The 17,820-nt window shown below is 34.2% G+C and overlaps 1 protein-coding gene across 1 annotated transcript in view; it reads left to right on the top strand.

Moving 5' to 3' along the window:
- Positions 1-17,549, top strand: part of LOC147361823 (uncharacterized) — a 180,891-nt gene extending 163,342 nt beyond the window's left edge. The window contains exon 4 of the mRNA XM_086328417.1: positions 10,973-17,549. The gene's annotated coding sequence lies outside the window, so the exon portion shown is untranslated. The remainder of the gene's footprint in view (positions 1-10,972) is intronic.
- The last annotated feature ends 271 nt before the right edge of the window (positions 17,550-17,820 follow it).

Below are 17,820 nucleotides of genomic sequence, written 5' to 3'. Positions count from 1 at the left end.
AGCATGAAAATCAAAGACTTTTAAAGTTATATAAAATCTAAGGAGGATAGTAATGCCTATGGATCCACCCACAATGACATAATTACATAAGGACTTACTTCAGGAAGAGAAGAAAAAGAAGACAGAATGAAGGAGTCAGAAAAACGAAGACAGAAATCAAGGAAGTGGTGAAATACAACAGTAAGTGAATCTATCTGTCTCTCCAACTATTATGGTTAGTTCTATGTGTCAACTTGAATGGGCAACAGGATACTCAGATACTTGTTATTGTTGTTTAGCTGCTAAGTCATGTTCGACTCTTTGTGATGGGATTTCCAGGCAAGAATACTGGAGTGAGTTGCCATTTCCTTCTCCAGGGAGATCTTCCTGACCCAGGGATCAAACCCAAGTCTCATGTCTCCTGCAGTGAAAGGTGGGTTCTTTACCACTGAGCCCCCAAGGACATCCTACTCAGATATTTGGTTAAACATTATGCTAGGTGTGTCTGTGAGTGTGTTTCTGGATGAGATTAATATTTGAATCTGTAGACTGAATAAAGCAGATTGCCTTCTGCAGTGTAGGTAGGCCACATCCAATCTATTGAAGGCCTAAATAGAACAAAAAGGGGAGCAAGAGAGAATTCACTCTCTCTGCCTATCTTTTTGCATGGACATCAGCTCTCCAGGCTTAGGCCTTGGAGTCTGCCTGGAACTACAAGGTCAATTCTCCTAGTTCTCATGCTTCTGAACTCAGACTGTAAGAGTACCATGTGCTCTGCTGGGGAGCCAGGTTGCTGATTGCAGATCTCAGAATTCTTGGCTTCCACAATAGTATGAGTCAATTCCTTAAAATAAATCTATTTATGTTTATATTATTGATTCTGTTTCTCCAGAGAACCTTAATCATTTGTCTATCCCATTAGCTATCATCTAGCTAGTGACTTACTGTTATATCAGTTTATTTATAAGAATGAAAACTGAACAAAATAAATGTCATAGTTTAAGGGAATCATAACAAGTGAGATGGAAAGTGCTTTTCTGTGCTTAGTGAAATCTTTTCAGGTGTGGGTTTGATTTATGGTTAAATATAACCTTTAAACTATATTTAAAGGTTAAATATATGCCAATTAATATAAAAAACTTACACTTTAAATATGTCTATTAGGCTCAAAATTAGCAAAAGAAAAATTAAAGACATATTCATCATTTCAATAAGAAAAAGGAAAGGAGAAAATTAAAATGACATAATAAATAGAAACCCACAGAGACCAGACATAAATCCAAATATTATCATTATGAAAATGGAATGTGATTATCTTACTAACAAATACTATCAGGTTTTATTTTAAAATACTATCTACTATTCGGAGAGACATAAAATGTAGGAGCATAAAGCTGAATACATAGATATGTCAGAGAAAGAAATGAGACAAAGATTGAAACACAGAGAACATTAATCTAAAAATATTAATCATAATCAAAATGGAATGACATTATCCTAAGGATGTTATATAAATAGCATAACTACAACCTCAATAATACACCAAAGATAGATGACATCATTAATGCATAAGAATATAACAACATAGTTTTAAAATATTTAAAGCAAAATACTACAAAAACTAAAAATAAAATTTTAACCTATCCAGTCTAATAGGTGGATGTTGATCCTTACACACATAATAAGGACATAAATTCTTTTCAAGGACATATGAAGTGAAGTGAAGTGAAAGTCGCTCAGTCATGTTTGACTCTTTTGTGACCACATGGACTATAAAATCCATGGAATTCTCTAGGCCAGAATACTGGAGTGGGTAGCCTTTCTCTTCTCCAGGGGATCTTCTCAACCAAGGGATAGGACTCAGGTTTCCCAAATTGCAGGCAGATTCTTTACCAGCTGAGCCACAAGGGAAGCCCAAGATACTGGAGTGGGTAGCCTATCTCTTCAGCGGGTCTTCCCGATCTGGGAATTGAACCGGGGTCTCCTGCATTGCTGGTGGATTCTTTACCAACTGAGCTATAAAGGAAGCCATATAGAATATATTTAAAATAGATAATAATGTATTGATGAAGTTTTAAAAATAAAAAAATCTGATATTATGGAAATCACAGTGTAATTCAATCTAAACATTAAAAACAAGCAAACAAACCCAGAAAACAACAAACATCCAACTGAAAAGTATAGAGCACATGTGTAAATGATAAGAGATAAATAGGAAATTGGGTTTCCCAAGTGGTGCTAGTAGTAAAGAACCTGCCTGCCAATGCAAGAGGTGTAAGAGATGAGGGTTTCATCCCTGGGTCAGGAAGATCCCTTGGAAGAGGAAATGGCTACATACTTCAATATTTTTGCTTGGAGAATCCCAGAGACAGAAGAGCCTGGTGGGTTACAGTCCATAGAGTTGCAGAGAGTCAGACATGACTGAAGCGACTTAGCATGCAGGCACGCAAACAGGAAATCACATGAAAAATTGCATGCTGTTTAGAGCAGGATAAAAATGAAAGTAATAGATATAACAACTTGTCAGATGTGGTCAAAGTGGTGATTAGAGGCAAATTATAATGGAGGGTGTATGAATTAAATAATAAGAAAGGATGAAATTACATTAATTAGAATTTTTCACTCAAGAAAATAGGAAAAAAGTACAGAGTAAATAGAAAAGTAGGAGAAAGAAATTCTTAAGAATCAGACATTAATAAAACAAGTATTAAGTCATGGAGAAAGGCACTAAATAGATAATAAAACAAAAAACTGATTCTTTAAGAGTAAAAATACAAGACTATCTATTAGGAGAATCTAGGGAATTAAGAAAAGGGAAAAAAGCACAGAGAAGGTAAATTAATATTAAAATAGAAAAGATAAATTAGTAGAAGATGTTTAAAAATCTTCAGACTTGTGAAAACATTAATGACAATATATTTGAAAAAGAGTAATATAGATGATATTTTAGAAACAAATATTTTAAACTAATATTTATTACATATCATTAATATAAAATTGTGAATCAGTGGCCAGAAAAAACTTTCCATAAAAATTTTCAGAAAAGAAAAGAAGGCTCAAATAGGTTTGGACTGAGTGACTAACATTTAACACACTTATGTTTGGAGCAGACTTAACAAGCCTTTCAGGAAAGAAATAATCCTTATCTTACAAAAGATTGTCAGAGAATTAAAAAGAGAAAAAAGAACTCCCCAACATATTTTACCAGTTCTGTGACCTCAATTATAAAACTGCACAAAAAAAAATACAAAAAAATAAAACTGTTAGAAGAAACTCACTTATACATGTAAGTGCAGAAAGCATAAATACAGTGTCACCAAATTGAAACCTGCAATGTATGTATATAAACTATATCACACATTTGAATTTGTTTTGTTCCAGCAATAGAAAAAGGGTTTTAGCATCAGAAAGTATAAAACGGTGTTTATATATTTTAAGAAATAAGTTCATAAGTTCATCTCAGTTTCACGAAGGCTATAGCCTCCCCGATATCCATAGCTCTTCTTCTTGAGCTATATTTCAGTCCTTAATAGGAAGTGCCATCAATTACTATGTCAATATTCTTTCAAACTTTTATTTTAAAAATTGTGTGTGTGTGCACTTAGTCGCTCAGTTTGTCTGACTCTTTACGACTCCATGGACTGTAGCCCAACAGGCTCCTCTGGCCATGGAGATTCTCTAGGCAAGACTACTGGAGTGGGTTCCCGTGCCTTCTTCCAGGGGATCTTCCCAACCCAGGGACTGAACCCAGTTCTCCCACATTGCAGACGGATTCTTTACTGTCTGAGCCACCAGGGAAGCCCCAGATTGTACACTCATGCTGATAATTTCTTGGGTATTTGTAGATTTATATTTGTATTTATTTAAAATTTCATGGAATTTCCACGAAAGTTCAAGGTTTCTCATTTATAAATGAGAAACTTATTACTCTTGAAATAAGAAGACATCATTTGGGAGGAATATTGTAAAATAACCTTGTATGTTCATAATCATGATATAACTGTTTTGTGAACAAATCAAAACCATCTTTCAAATGAAAGAATGCATTGTAATTGTCATATTTATTCAATTATGACCTTGTGAAACTAGGACTCTCTTGTGCACGTGACATCAAGGAGTAGGATTTGGTTTCTCCCAATGTCTTCATAGTCATTCCAGTGTTAAAGATATCTGTTAAATATGTTATATTTCACACATTCAATAACATTTCAGAGTGTTCAAGAGCTTTTGAAATTGTTAAATATATATGGTCAAAATTGTGAGATTCTCTGTAATTCATGGTAGTGAGACAGCCTTCTAGAAATAGCATTTTTATATTAGAAAAAATAACTGATACTTCTGTTCAATTATTGAAGCCTATTGTACAGAAATCACATGATGGAAATTATTAATAATTGTATATTGTACTTGTATAGTGTATTGATGTTTTATAAGTTCTTTTTAAAATTTAAATATTGTTGACATAAAATCCTAAGTACTTTTTATATATGATCTTATTTTTAGCTCCTTTTAGTAAATTAAAATATCAATCAATTTAAGTATGTCTCAGTCATACTTGCTAGGATATAATAAACACACTCTTTTATCTTAGGAATAAATTATACTGGAATGTTTTCTTTTATTCAATGTGGCAATGTTTTTAAAAATTTCATGTTATATATCAATTTCAGTTCCTGTTAAAATCTTCCTGTAGCACCAGGTTTTGGATGACAATGTCCTTTTCTTATACTTGTTTGCTCTTATCTACTGTGAAGAAATTCTTTTATTTTCTCTTCTTTAAAGTTTGTTTTATATCTCTTTGTCAAATATGTCAGCCATTTATTTGCCCCATATAAATTTGAAAGAAACAATAAAAACAATTCTTGCCTTTAGTGGCTTGAATTAAAGTGAAAATTACAAGTTTTCCTAATTTTACCCTTAGATTTAGTCCAACGATAGCCTTTTAAAAATTAACCTCACTCTATTACATTTAATGTAAAACTGCTTTTTAGAGAGATCTTTATAAAGATAGTTAAATTATTCTTTTTTAAAAGTATATGAAGATTTTTGGATAAAAATGTATTTTTTAAATTATAGGTATACACTTGACCTATATTCTTATGTTATACTCAAGTATTGCACTTAATCATTACCAAATGTTGACACTTAATATTAAAATATTAAAAAGGGGAGGAAAAAATTTATTTATATAATAATGCTGGTTAAAAACTTAGAGAAAATGATAGAAATAGAAAAAATCAACAGTTAACCACTACAATAGTAGTGATTGACTAGGCAAAAAGTCAAAAGTTAATGAGAAATCTTTATATTATAAATGTTAGGATATAACTGTCTAAAATTATTTTTCACAGATCACTAATTAATGGAAAAAGAAGCAAAAACTTAATTTTACAGTGGAAATAACTGTCAAATACTATCTTAAGTAAATGACCAAACTTAATATCACCAATTATGGAACTATTAAATAACTACTAATATTATTTGTTCTTCTTAAACATAATGTTTTTATTGCAATAAAGAGTTATGGATTTTTTCTCTAAATGATTAATTTTCATGAATTTTTACCCAAACACATATAAGACATAAAATGATATCAAAACAGTGCTTATTTCTAATGCAATGGAGTATTTTTCTTCAACAGTAAAGCATAGTTTTTAAAAAATGAACAGGAAAATAAACTTTTTTTTTCTTTCTATATAATGATTTATTTCATATCCTGATAGAGAAAATTGCAAGTTATGGTCACAAATACTAGTAATAAGCTTTTGTACTTTATAAAATTGTGGGAAAAGTAATATTTTCTAAGATCAACTATGGAACATATAGATATTTACAAAATAGATAAAGAGATGTTGAAAATGTGTCTGGTTTAGCCTGTGAAAATCTCTGAATTTTTTATACTAAAACACTCTGTTAGGCTTTATTTCTCAGTCCTGTGGGATTGATGTGTCTCTACACGATCACTGTTTAGTCTCTAAGTCCTCTTTGTGACCCCTTCAATTGTAGCCTGCCGGTGTTCTCTGTGGGATTTTCCAGGCAAGAATACTGGAATAGGTTGCTGTTTCCTTCTCCAGGGATCTGCCTAAGTAGGGATCGAACCCACATCTCCTATATTGGTAGGCAGATTCTCTACCACTGAGTCCCCTGGGAAGCCCAAACAAACATTACTACAATTAAAATTTAATTAACAGATTTAAAAATTATCACCTGACTTGTAGAAAACAGTGTGTTGGAAACTTTCTTCCTATTTTAAAGCTTCATAGTCTAGTAGCTTGATTAAGACAAACTTGCCAGTTTTACATATGCGATCAGGGTTAATAAAAAAAAAGCTGATTTCCCCTCCAGATCTATTGATTCATAATATCTGTTGTCATTAGAGTATCCAAAATTTGTATAGAAAGATGTGCTGTGCTGTGCTTAGTTGCTCAGTTGTGTCTGACTCTTTATGAACCCATTGACTGCTGCCCGCCAGCATCCTCTGTCCATGAGGATTCTCCAAATAAGAATACTGGAGTGGGTTGCCATGGCCTCTTCCAGGGGATCTTCCCAATCCAGGGATTGAACCCAAGTCTGCCACACTGCAGGCAGATTCTTTACTGACTGAGCCACCAAGCCCAGTACTGGAGTCGGTAACCTATTTCTTCTCTAGGGGATCTTCCCTACTCAGGAACCGAACTGGGGTCTGCTTCAGTCGTGTCTGACTCTGTGCGACCCCAGAGATGGCAGCCTACCAGGCTTTTCCATCCCTGGGATTCTCCAGGCAAGAACACTGGAGTGGGTTGCCATTTCCTTCTCCAGTGCATGAGAGTAAAAAGTGAAAGTGAAGTTGCTCAGTTGTGTCTGACTCTTCGCAATCCTATGGACTACAGCCCACCAGGCTCCTCCATCCATGGGATTTTCCAAGCAAGAGTACTGGAATGGGGTGCCATTGCCTTCTCCGTCCTACAATGCAGATGGATTCTTTACCAGCTAAGCTACCAGAGATGCCCCATGGAAAGATGGTACTTGATCTCACATTTTGGTTTGATCCAGAAGGACATGAAATGGTTAATTTGAAAATCCCAACTTTTTGTTACCAATTGATGATTAAAAAAAAAAAAAAATGAGTTCAGAGCACCTATGCCTAGTGATATAGCCTGGAAAGATTAATAAACAAAGAGAAAGAGAATTTTGACATTTCTTAATGATAAATTGCATCATATTCCCATAGCAGGAGCTATATATAGATAAAAATATATTTCTCTCTTACTGTTACTTATATGGCAGTGCATCTGAAGCCAGGTATTTTTGCTCTAATGTTTGTGTCTGTATGGTTATTTGACCTAATTGCCTAATCTCCAAAAATGTCATAAAGCACCTGAGCTATCTCGTGGAATAGTCTTTAAAAAGATAGGACTTGGAATGCCCTCACCCATCCTGAAAGGCTCTGTGCTTCTTTAAGAGCCAAGTCCTGGCTAGTGCTACTTTATCTCTATTGTATAATGTGTTATTCTTGAGTGTATATTTCAGATTTTCTGAATCAGGGGACCAGGACTGAGGTAAGAGAAAGCCATGTTGGATTAGGGATAGATTTCTCCTTAAAGGAGAACCATGATAAATAGCCATTTGTTTGAAAAAGGATGCAGTCAGATGGGAGGGAGAGGACTCTTGTCAACATGGGGGGCTGAACTAATGGGGGTGGGTCCCCACATTAAGAAATATGTAAATTCTAGTTGCATATAATTAAGCTCAGAGGACTTCTCAGTGGCTCAGTGGTAGAGTCCTCCTGCCAGTGCAGGAGACCCAGGAGACCTGGTTTCAATCCCTGGATTGGGAAGATCCCCTGGAGAAGGAAATGGCAACCCACTCCAGTATTCTAGGATGGGAAATCCCAAGAACAGAGGAACCTGTTGGGCTACAGTCCATATCATCACAAAGTATCAGACACTACAAATTAAGCTCAAGAAATGTAAAGAAAATCGATTCTAACTTACAAGTTAAAAGAGGATAAAGTAAAACTGCAACTAGGAAGTAAAGTTAACCATTTCAGGTGACATCAAAAGGTGATACATAAGTTAAGTTCCAGTAAGAAAATGGCCATGACATAGACCATCACATTCAGCTACTGGGAAATGAAACCAATAATTTTGCATTAAATCAACATTGAGGAAATACTGCCTCATCTTTGAAATGATCCTATAGGTTTTTATTGCAATGTCTTAGATATGAAGCAAGGAAGCAAGATGCCTATAAATTATCAATGAGTATTAGAAATTCCATGTCAAAAATTAATTTTTAAAGTGTTTTGAATTTAGATAACCCGTATAATTACAAAGCATGAAATTTTTTATAGAAAGTCTTTTCATTTCAGGGTTATTAAACCAAAAACCAATTTTCACAATACCTATGAAATAATTGACAAAGAACTAAAGATAGTAGAGGACTATGAAAAAGCATGTCTATACTGTTCTAAGTGAGAAATGGACTAGAAACTGTGAGAATAAAGGATATTATATAAAAATAGCAGGCAAACAAAATACTAGAAATCTTGTAAACAAAAATGTAGTCCTTGAATTAAACAAAAAAGCAAACAAATAGACGAATGAAACCAATGGTGAGACATAACCTTGGAGAGAATAAATAAACTGGAGGTAAAATATAGATACAGAAGAAAGAAAAACAAGTCTAGAAACTGGGGTTTCACAGCACAATCATTGTTAAAGTCTTAGTATATTTGCATTTTTCATGAACTACAATGGAATTTAGAACAGTACTATTAATTGTTTCTCTCTTATAACTGAATTTTTCTGTAGTGTTCTCACCACTTCAGAAATTGTACATATCAGTTTCTAACACACATAACATACATGCAGTACTTAACATTGCATAAGTTATTGTGGACATTTATTGTGACATAAAATAATTTGAGTCCGGCACTTTGAAATCTCCACTGATGTCTTTTTAGACATGTTGAGAGGGTTCTCAATGTATCTATTCTGAATGGACTTGCTTACCATGGAGACAGATGTTGGGAAGAAGTGCATGGAATTCAAAATAGCAGATGCCTGAAGTGATGTCAAATAAATCCTAGTATTCCACAGTAGGCTTTATGGAAAAGTGTTAGTCACTCAGTTATGTCTGACTCTTTTGCAACCCCATGGAACTGTAGCCCACCAGGCTTCACAGTCCATGGAATTCTCCAGGCAACAGGATCAGAGTGGGTAGCCATTCCCTTCTCCAGGGCATCTTCCTAACTCAGGGACTAAACCCAGGTCTTCTGCATTGCAGGCAGATTCTTTACCATCTGAGCCACCTGGGAAACTTTATGGGAAGATGATCTTAAAAAGATGACTAAGGAAAAGAACTTTGGTTGAAGAATGAGTTCCAGAAAAAGATGTAGAGCTGTATTGAAGCTTAACAGATAAAATCTTCATATAATACTGAGTTCTTATGAGTATTTTATTCTTAGCATTTGACATAAGCATTGAAGAATGCGTTGAATGTTGACAAAAAGAGAAAGCAAAACAAACAAGATTTTATGCAAAATAAAGAAGGACATATCATGAGCAATGGCAAGCTTGAACTAGAAAAGAGTGCACATGTTCTTTAACCAATAAATAGATGAATGCACATTTAATGTGGAGATATAATCAGATAGTTAGAAATAAGAAGTAGAGCTTGAAGGGAAATTTAAGAACTATAGAGGGGTTTCCTGGTGGCTCAGCTGGTAAAGAATCTGCAGTGCAGGAGACCTGGATTTGATCCCAGGGTTGGAAAGATTCCCTGGAGAAAGGAAAGGCTACTCACTCCAGTATTCTGGCCTAGAGAATACTAGGAGTATTCTATACATGGACTTTGCAACCATGGGGTTGCAAAGAGTTGGACACAGCTGAGTGACTTTCACTTTCACTTTTCATAAAACATAAATTAAGAAAAGTAGGCAGTTAAGGAAATACAGAGCTTGCTAAAATGAAGGCAAGATATCATGAAAAAGAGAAGATGAGTTAGAGAATTAAATCTTACTTCCCTGGTGGCTCAGGTTGTAAAGACTCTGCCTGCAATGTGGGAGACCTGGATTTCAATCCCTGTGTTGGGAAGATCCCCTAAGGAGGGCATGGCAACCCACTCCAGTATTCTTGCTTGGAGAATCCCCACGAACAGAGAAACTTGGTGGGCTACAGTCTATGGGGTTGCAAAGAGTTGGACACGACTGAGCGACTAGGCACAGCACAGCAAAAGAGAATACTCAAGCTGGGAGTATTGTTGTCCAATACTAAGCTATTGTAAGACAGAAGAACGAAATAATGGAAGGGTGTCTGGGGGAAGGTATTTAAGTAAGGCATAACGTGTAATCGAATTATTAGATGACCTTTATCGGTGCATGTTAGCATGATAGTGGCATTTCAGTTTTTAAAGTGTTGTGCTACTTATCCCAAAATACATTCCTCAAGTCATCCTGGCTGCACCTATGTTCTGGTGAAGCTACAAAATATGGTTATTTCACTTGAGGACTTCTTGATAATGCAGCCTAAACTTCAATTAAGATAAAGCAGAAATTATAATATACACATAATACGCGACCTTGATTTCTGGTCAGGTGGGATGGACCCATAAAGTTGGAAAGTTGGTGACCCTTGTAATGTCATCACAGTTGGTAAAGTCATATTTGAAAACTTGTAAAGCAGAACACATGGTTCTTGAGCCTGTATCTCTGGGGGAAATAGTTGTAAAAAGCCATAATATGAATTCTGATCCTTACTTATTTTTATGCAATTTATTAAAATAAAGTAGTAACTCCAAGCAATACTTTACTTACTTTCAAAACAAGATTTTACTTACTTTATGGGCACACTTTCTGGGCTGCATACCTATGAACTACTTTTCTCATCTTCACACTTATAGCCAGGTATGGCTCTGTAGGTTAAGTGCTCACCAGGGAAATATGAACAGAAGTGAGGGATGCTTGTTCAAAAGGAGACTTCTTACCCTTGTCTTCCTTTCTTCCCTTTTGCAGATTGAAATGTCCGTTGTGATGGAAGTACATCAAACCATGCTGATGAAGCCAATAGCTATGGAAATGATGGAGTATGAAATAAGAAAACAAATCCCTGGGGTGGTGGAGGGCGGGGGGGGGGGGGGAATCACAGAACAAAGCTGCTCCATGTACCTAGACTCTTTGGGCTTTTAAGTGGTTCTGTGTGTATGAAAGAACTTTCAATCTAATTTAAGTTCTTGCTTAATTTAAGCCTTTGCCAACAAAAGTCCCTCTAGTCACAGCTATGGTTTTTCAAGTAGTCATATATGAATGTGAGAGTTGGACTATAAAGAAAGCTGAGCACTGAAGAACTGATGCATTTGAACTGTGGTGTTGGAGAAGACTCTTGAGAGTCCCTTGGACTGCAAGGAGATCCAACCAGTCTATTCTAAAGGAAATCAGTCCTGAATACTTATTGGAAGGACTGATGCTGAAGCTGAAGCTTCAATACTTTGGCAACGTGATGCAAAGAAGTGACTCACTAGAAAAGACCCTGATGATGGGAAAGATTAAAGGCGGGAGAAGAAGGGGATGACAGAGGATGAGATGGTTGGATGGCATCACTGACTCGATGGACATGAGTTTGAGTAAGGTCCAGGAGTTGGTGATGAACAGGGAAGCCTGGTGTGCTGCAGTCCATGGGTCACAAAGAGCCGGACACAACTTAGTGACTGAACTGAACTGAACCAAAGCCCCTTGCATTTTGTCAGCAGTGTACCCTGTATCTTAATAAAACTTTAGAAGAATATGGGTTGATTGCTACTTAAAGTGGATGCGTAAATTGAGTTTTTATAATTAAAAAATTGACTCATTTATAGAGTGGAAAGAGACAGATGGATTGTTAGAAATAACTAACTTAATATCTTGTCATAGTTTCTTACATGCTTAGGAAGTAAAATATTAATCACAATTTTAAGAGGAACATTTACAGTCATGAAACTTTATCATAGATATCTTCTCCAACTGTCAGAAAAATATGTATATAATATGTATATGTAAAATACTATATGAGCTTCCCAGATGGCTCAGTGGGTAAAGAATCCACCGCAATGGAGGAGAGGCAGGAGACACAGGTTTAATCCCTGGGTCAGGAAGATCCCTTGGAGGAAGGCATGGTAACCACTCCAGTATTCTTGCCTGAAAGATCCCATGGACAGAGGACCCTGGAGAGCTACAGTCCATAGGGTTGCAGAGTTGGATAGGACTGAGCATGCACACACACACACACATTTATAGTATATACAGTAAAACACTAGACAGAAAAGTATTGCATATTACTCTCTATGTATTCAAAAGTATTTCATGTATATCCATATAGTACTCTCCACACATTCAGAGGATTGAATTTCCACAATTCACAGAACAGAACTTTCTAGGTGTTCTATAATTAGGTAGAAAATAGTTACTTATAAGAAAACATCCAGAAATGTATCATTAACTCTCTGAATGTGTGAATGAATCTGACATTTCCCAGGAGCTAATGAGATACATGCTCACTAACTTGTCAAGCATTCTTTTTTGGAAATCTTAAAAAGACAAGTCTTCTAAATCTGAGTCATTAAGGTGATACCAAGTCAAAATACACCAAAAAATGAGAATTAGATTTCTGTTCTCTAATAGCGTTTCATGTGGAAAAGCAAGGTGTCTACTGAATTGGATAGATTTGACTTAGAATCCTGATCCTGTGGATGACTCGTTGTCATCTTAAAAAATGTGTTCCATTTCTTGGAGTCCTGTGCATGGTGAAAACTTAGAAGTCAGAACACCGAAGACTTAGTCTCTGCTATTGCCAATGTTGTGACTGCTTTTGCTTTCCCCTTCCTTTCTTTTGCATTCTCTCCATTTTATTTTGTAACCATACTTTTAGAATGCAAAACCCAGTGTCCTAATTATCAGCTCAGATTTAGACCACTTTATCTCCTAATGCTTAAAGTGTTTTAGTCCCACACAACTAATTATAGGCAGTGGAGTGCTGCTGGATTCAAATTCATCTTGGATCTATCCCTTTAAGTAAGTATTTTGATGTGCATGCAGATATTAAACTGTTTGCACTTGTAAAAATAAGCCTAAAAAACTTTCATTCATTATCTTCACTTTTGTGAACTATTCATGTATTTTTCCCATTTATCAATCATATTTTTCTTCATTTTTGTTTTTAAGATAGCATCTTTTCTCTGAAAATCATCTTTTATCAATCATGTTGTGAATATTTTCTCCCAGATTATAATTTACCCTTTAATTTTTTAAGGATGCATTTAATAAATACTTATTCTTTAGCGCATTTGTATTTATACAAACTTTTCTTCTAAGACTAGCACTGTGTCTTGTTTAAGAAATTCTATTCTTTTCCCAAGATAATAAAATGCTTCCCTAAACATTATTTTGAAATTATTAAAACTTTTTCTGCCACATTTAAACCTTTAATCTTTTGAGGTTTGAATATTGCCCTTGATATAAAGAAGGATTTTATCATACCTAATGATTCTCCTCTATTAGATAATAATGCCTTTAGGTCTCTCAATTTCTTTAATTTGTGACTGTCATTTTACCTGTCATAATTTTAAATTAAATTTACAGGAATAAACACAATTTAATCATAAATTGTTCCAGAGCTAGTGGCTTTTTATTTGCTAAGTTTCCACTTAAGATGTTTTCATCTGTATTTATTTCAGACTGGTCTCTATCATTTCCATGTCTTTTTAAGCTCATATTACAGGATTAAATATATTCTAAAAGTTCCCAAATTATGAATATACAGCTCAGTGAATTTGTCCAAAGTAAATATACTCATGTATCTTGGATCAAGAAATAGAATACTATAAACATCCCCAAAGCTTTCCTTGTGATTCTTTGAAATCATCATCTTGTATTCAGAGTTCTGAATACCTTTAATCACAAATTTAAATAAATTGTAATTAAAATTAAAGCATTGATATACATAACAATTTGAATAAACTTGAGAAATTATACTTTATGTAAAAAGCCAATCTCAGAAGATACATACTACATGATCTCATTTATTTAACATTCATGAAATAACATATTTATAGAGATGGAGAACAGATTACCATGTTAGTGATTGCCAGATTAGAGATTTGAGGGATAGCATGTCAGTTCAGTTCAGTTCAGTCTCTCAGTCATGTCCATCAAGAAATAACATATTTGTAGAGATGGAGAACAGATTATCATGTTAGTGGTTGCCAGATTAGAGATTTGAGGGATAGCATGTAAATCTACATAAAACAATGTATGTGCTAAAGTTGATTAAATCTACACATGCACACACACACATACAGATATGAGTGCATTTATAACTAGTGTAATCTGAATAATTCATGTTGGTTTTAGCAATGTCAGTTTCCTGGTTGTAATGCTATACTATAGCTATGCAAGATGTTAATAGAGGGGAAGCTAAGTGAAGAGTGGAAAGTAAATGCCTACATTTCTTTGCAATATTCTATGGATACATAATTATTTTAAAATAAAACAAAAATATTTTAAAAAGCACAATTTTGAGTGCTTTATTTTATTTGTTTAAACAGCACACATAGATAAGAAAAACACTGTCTATAGTTTCCTAAATATGTGCTCGTGCTCATTTGCTAAGTTGTGTCTAACTCTGTGTGCATGGACTGTAGCCCACAAGACTCTTCTGTCCATGGGATTTCCCAGGCACGGATACTAAAGTGGGTTGCCATTCCCTCCTCCAGGGGATCTTCCCAATTCACGGATCCAACCTGTGTCTTCTGCAAGTCTCCTACATTGCAGGTGGATTCTTTACCACTGAGTCACCAGGGAAACCCCTTCCTAAATACATTTACTGTTAAAAATAGTTAGTCCTATCTGGCTAACAGTGCATGTTAGGAAAAATGAAAAATGAGATTTCATCAAAGGTTTATAAGGATGTGGAGGAAAGGGAAACTTTGTATACTGTTGGTGGGAATGGACACAGGTTCAGCCATTACAGAAAACATTATGAAGGTTTCTCAAAAAATTAAAAATAGAGCCAACATATGATCCATCATTTATTTTATAATTACCCATCCAAAGGAAATTAAATCACTATCTTGGGACATCTGTACTCCTATGTTCATTGCAGCATAATTCACAATAGACAAGATATTGAATCAACCTAATTGTCAAAAGATGGATGAACAGATAAGAAAATGTGGTATGTATGTACAGTGGAATATGATTCAGCCTTAAAAAAGAAGGGGATTTTGTCATTTGGGACAAAATGGATGAACCTGGAGCACACTATGCAAAGTGAAATAAGCCAGACACAAAAAGAGAAAAACTGCATGACATCATTTGTATGTAGAATGCAAAAAAGTTGAACTCATGAAAGCAGAGAAAGCAGAGAGTAGAATGGTGATGCCCTGGGCTGGTGGGTGAGGAAAGTGTGGAGATGCTGGTCAAAGATACAAAGACTCACTAATGCAGGATGAATAAGCTATAGAGCTATAATGTACAATATGGTGACAGTATCTAAAATTGAAAATGCATTCCCGTCCCAACTGAAGAAGCATGTCTAATGCAAAACCCATACAAGAAATAAGCCCCATATAGTTTAAATGATGAGAAGAAAAAACTGACAAATAAATTTACAATTAATCAGTCTTTTTATCCTCTTGGATTTTGATGATTTGAATGTAATTAAAAAATCACATGAAATATTAAGGCACATGAAGAGAATGCCACAAAGAACGATGAAATTTTGTTATCTATTTAATAAATCTCAGTGTATTATCTTTCATTATACTCATATATTTTTCCCTTTAGCTTTCTATGATTTTTCTTTAACAGAAATGTTCCCATGAATTATATTTTTGTTATTTCTTACCTGATTCACATCATGACTAGAAAGCAAACAATGTATTTCAATGAAGATATCAGTAAAAATATACATATTATTAAATAAGAATATCAATTCAAACACTAACAATTAAATTCAGAGCAAAGGAAATTAATGTTTAAAGCAAACAGAAAACAGAAGTTTTCATAAATTTGGTATCATATTGTTATTTTTAAAATTACTGCTACATTGTGAGATTGTGACGAGATGGTCTTCAGATGAGCAAAGAGATTTTTTATATTTGAAACACAATTTTCAATATGTGAGTTTGAAGATACTCTAGCATATCCGTACATTTATTGGGAGGCATAGTTAAATAATATATTTAGAATAATTGTAATAACTGTAAAAAATTTGTACTAGATATTGTGCTTCATGCAATACCTGTATAACACTAAACCTCAGAATAACCTGAGATGTAATTAGTACAGTTCAAAATCAATCATGTCATGTATTTAATATTCAAAAAGTATGAAAAATAATGCAATTAAATATTTCTGTATTAAAATCCATTTCAGAAATAAAATTAAAAATGTTCATTTGAAGCTCCGATTTTCCTAGACTGATAATATCCTTTCTCTCTGCCCAAATTTGCTTTAGAATATTCATGTAACTTTTAAAAAATTTACTCTTTATGTTCTATTCATAGCCTAACTGTGTTTTACACTTTGTACTTTATATAAATCCTACTTAGGTATTTGTCAATCTGTTTTTGAAATTTTACATTGATTAAATTCAATACTGATTAAAACTTTGAAATACATAGCTCCAGTATACCCAGTTTCATTGTGTATTACTGATCCATTATGTTGCTATCCAAAAGTTATTTGGATATTAGGCTGGTTTCTTAATTTTAATACATACTAATCCATTCTTACTTTGTATAAGCATTTTCTCTTAGATGTGTGTGCTCAGTTGTGTCCAACTCTTTGTGATTCCGTGGACTGTAGCCCACCAGGCTCCTTTGTCCTTGGGATTCACAGGAGTGGGTTGCCATTTCCTCCTCCAGAGAATCTTCCTGACCCAGGGATCAAACCCATGTCTCTTCAGTCTCCTGCTTGACAGGAAGATTCTTTACCACTGAGCCACCTGGAAAGCCTTAGATTATACACAAAAGTGGAACTGCTTGTTTTTTCTTATTATTTGTGGACCCTCCCTATGTTTGTTTGATGAATAATAATCTAGTTTATGCCTTGGAAATATCTTCTTCTAGATTAAAACATTTTTTGAAATAAAGAAAATTAAAATATTGATGTAGTAAAATGTATCAATCCATGCTTTATTGCTTTTATGTCATACTTATCTTCATAATCTCCAAGACATAAAAATAATGCCTAGCTATTTCCCCTGTAGAAGTTTTTAAAAGTATAAATGTCTTCTGGGCCTTATCCCTCAGTCTGTATCAGTAGTATTTGTACTATCATTCAGTTTTAAGTGTTTTTCATTAATATGGAAATATTATACATTGAGATTTATTTATCCTGTATTACTTTGAATTTCCATATTATTTTATTATTTTCTTTTCTGTGTTACATAAAATATGTATTTGTTACCTGTTTATCTTAGCATTTGGAAGTTATGCACTCTACTTCTACTTTAAAGCAGCTATTATTGAAATTATAATGCCTGTTTCATTAAAAAATTTGAAGTGAATAAATGTCTTCATTCTCTTTTAAAACAATAAATGATCTTGCAATACTGCATCTAAAATTTTCTCTCTTCTGTTTCTTACAAACATATACTATTGTCTGCTCTTCTGATTATATCTTATAGTTATCACCAGTGGGAGTGTTTTGGTTTTGCAGTTTCAACATTTGTTTAGATTTACCCATACACTTACAGATTTTTCTTGGCTCCAGCCACACATCTTCACTCTTCCTTGTGGGGTCATTTTCTTTCTTTCTGAATAACTTATCTATTATATTAGAAAGAATTAATAGATGGCACAGTCACTATGTTTCAGTGGGTATTT

Source organism: Bos grunniens, chromosome 12 (assembly GCF_055505025.1).
Source record: "Bos grunniens cultivar Pamir isolate PY7600 chromosome 12, Bosgru_T2T1.0, whole genome shotgun sequence".
NCBI lineage: Eukaryota > Metazoa > Chordata > Mammalia > Artiodactyla > Bovidae > Bos > Bos grunniens.
Note: the sequence above shows the minus strand (reverse complement) of the source record. Positions and strands in the feature narration are given on the sequence as shown.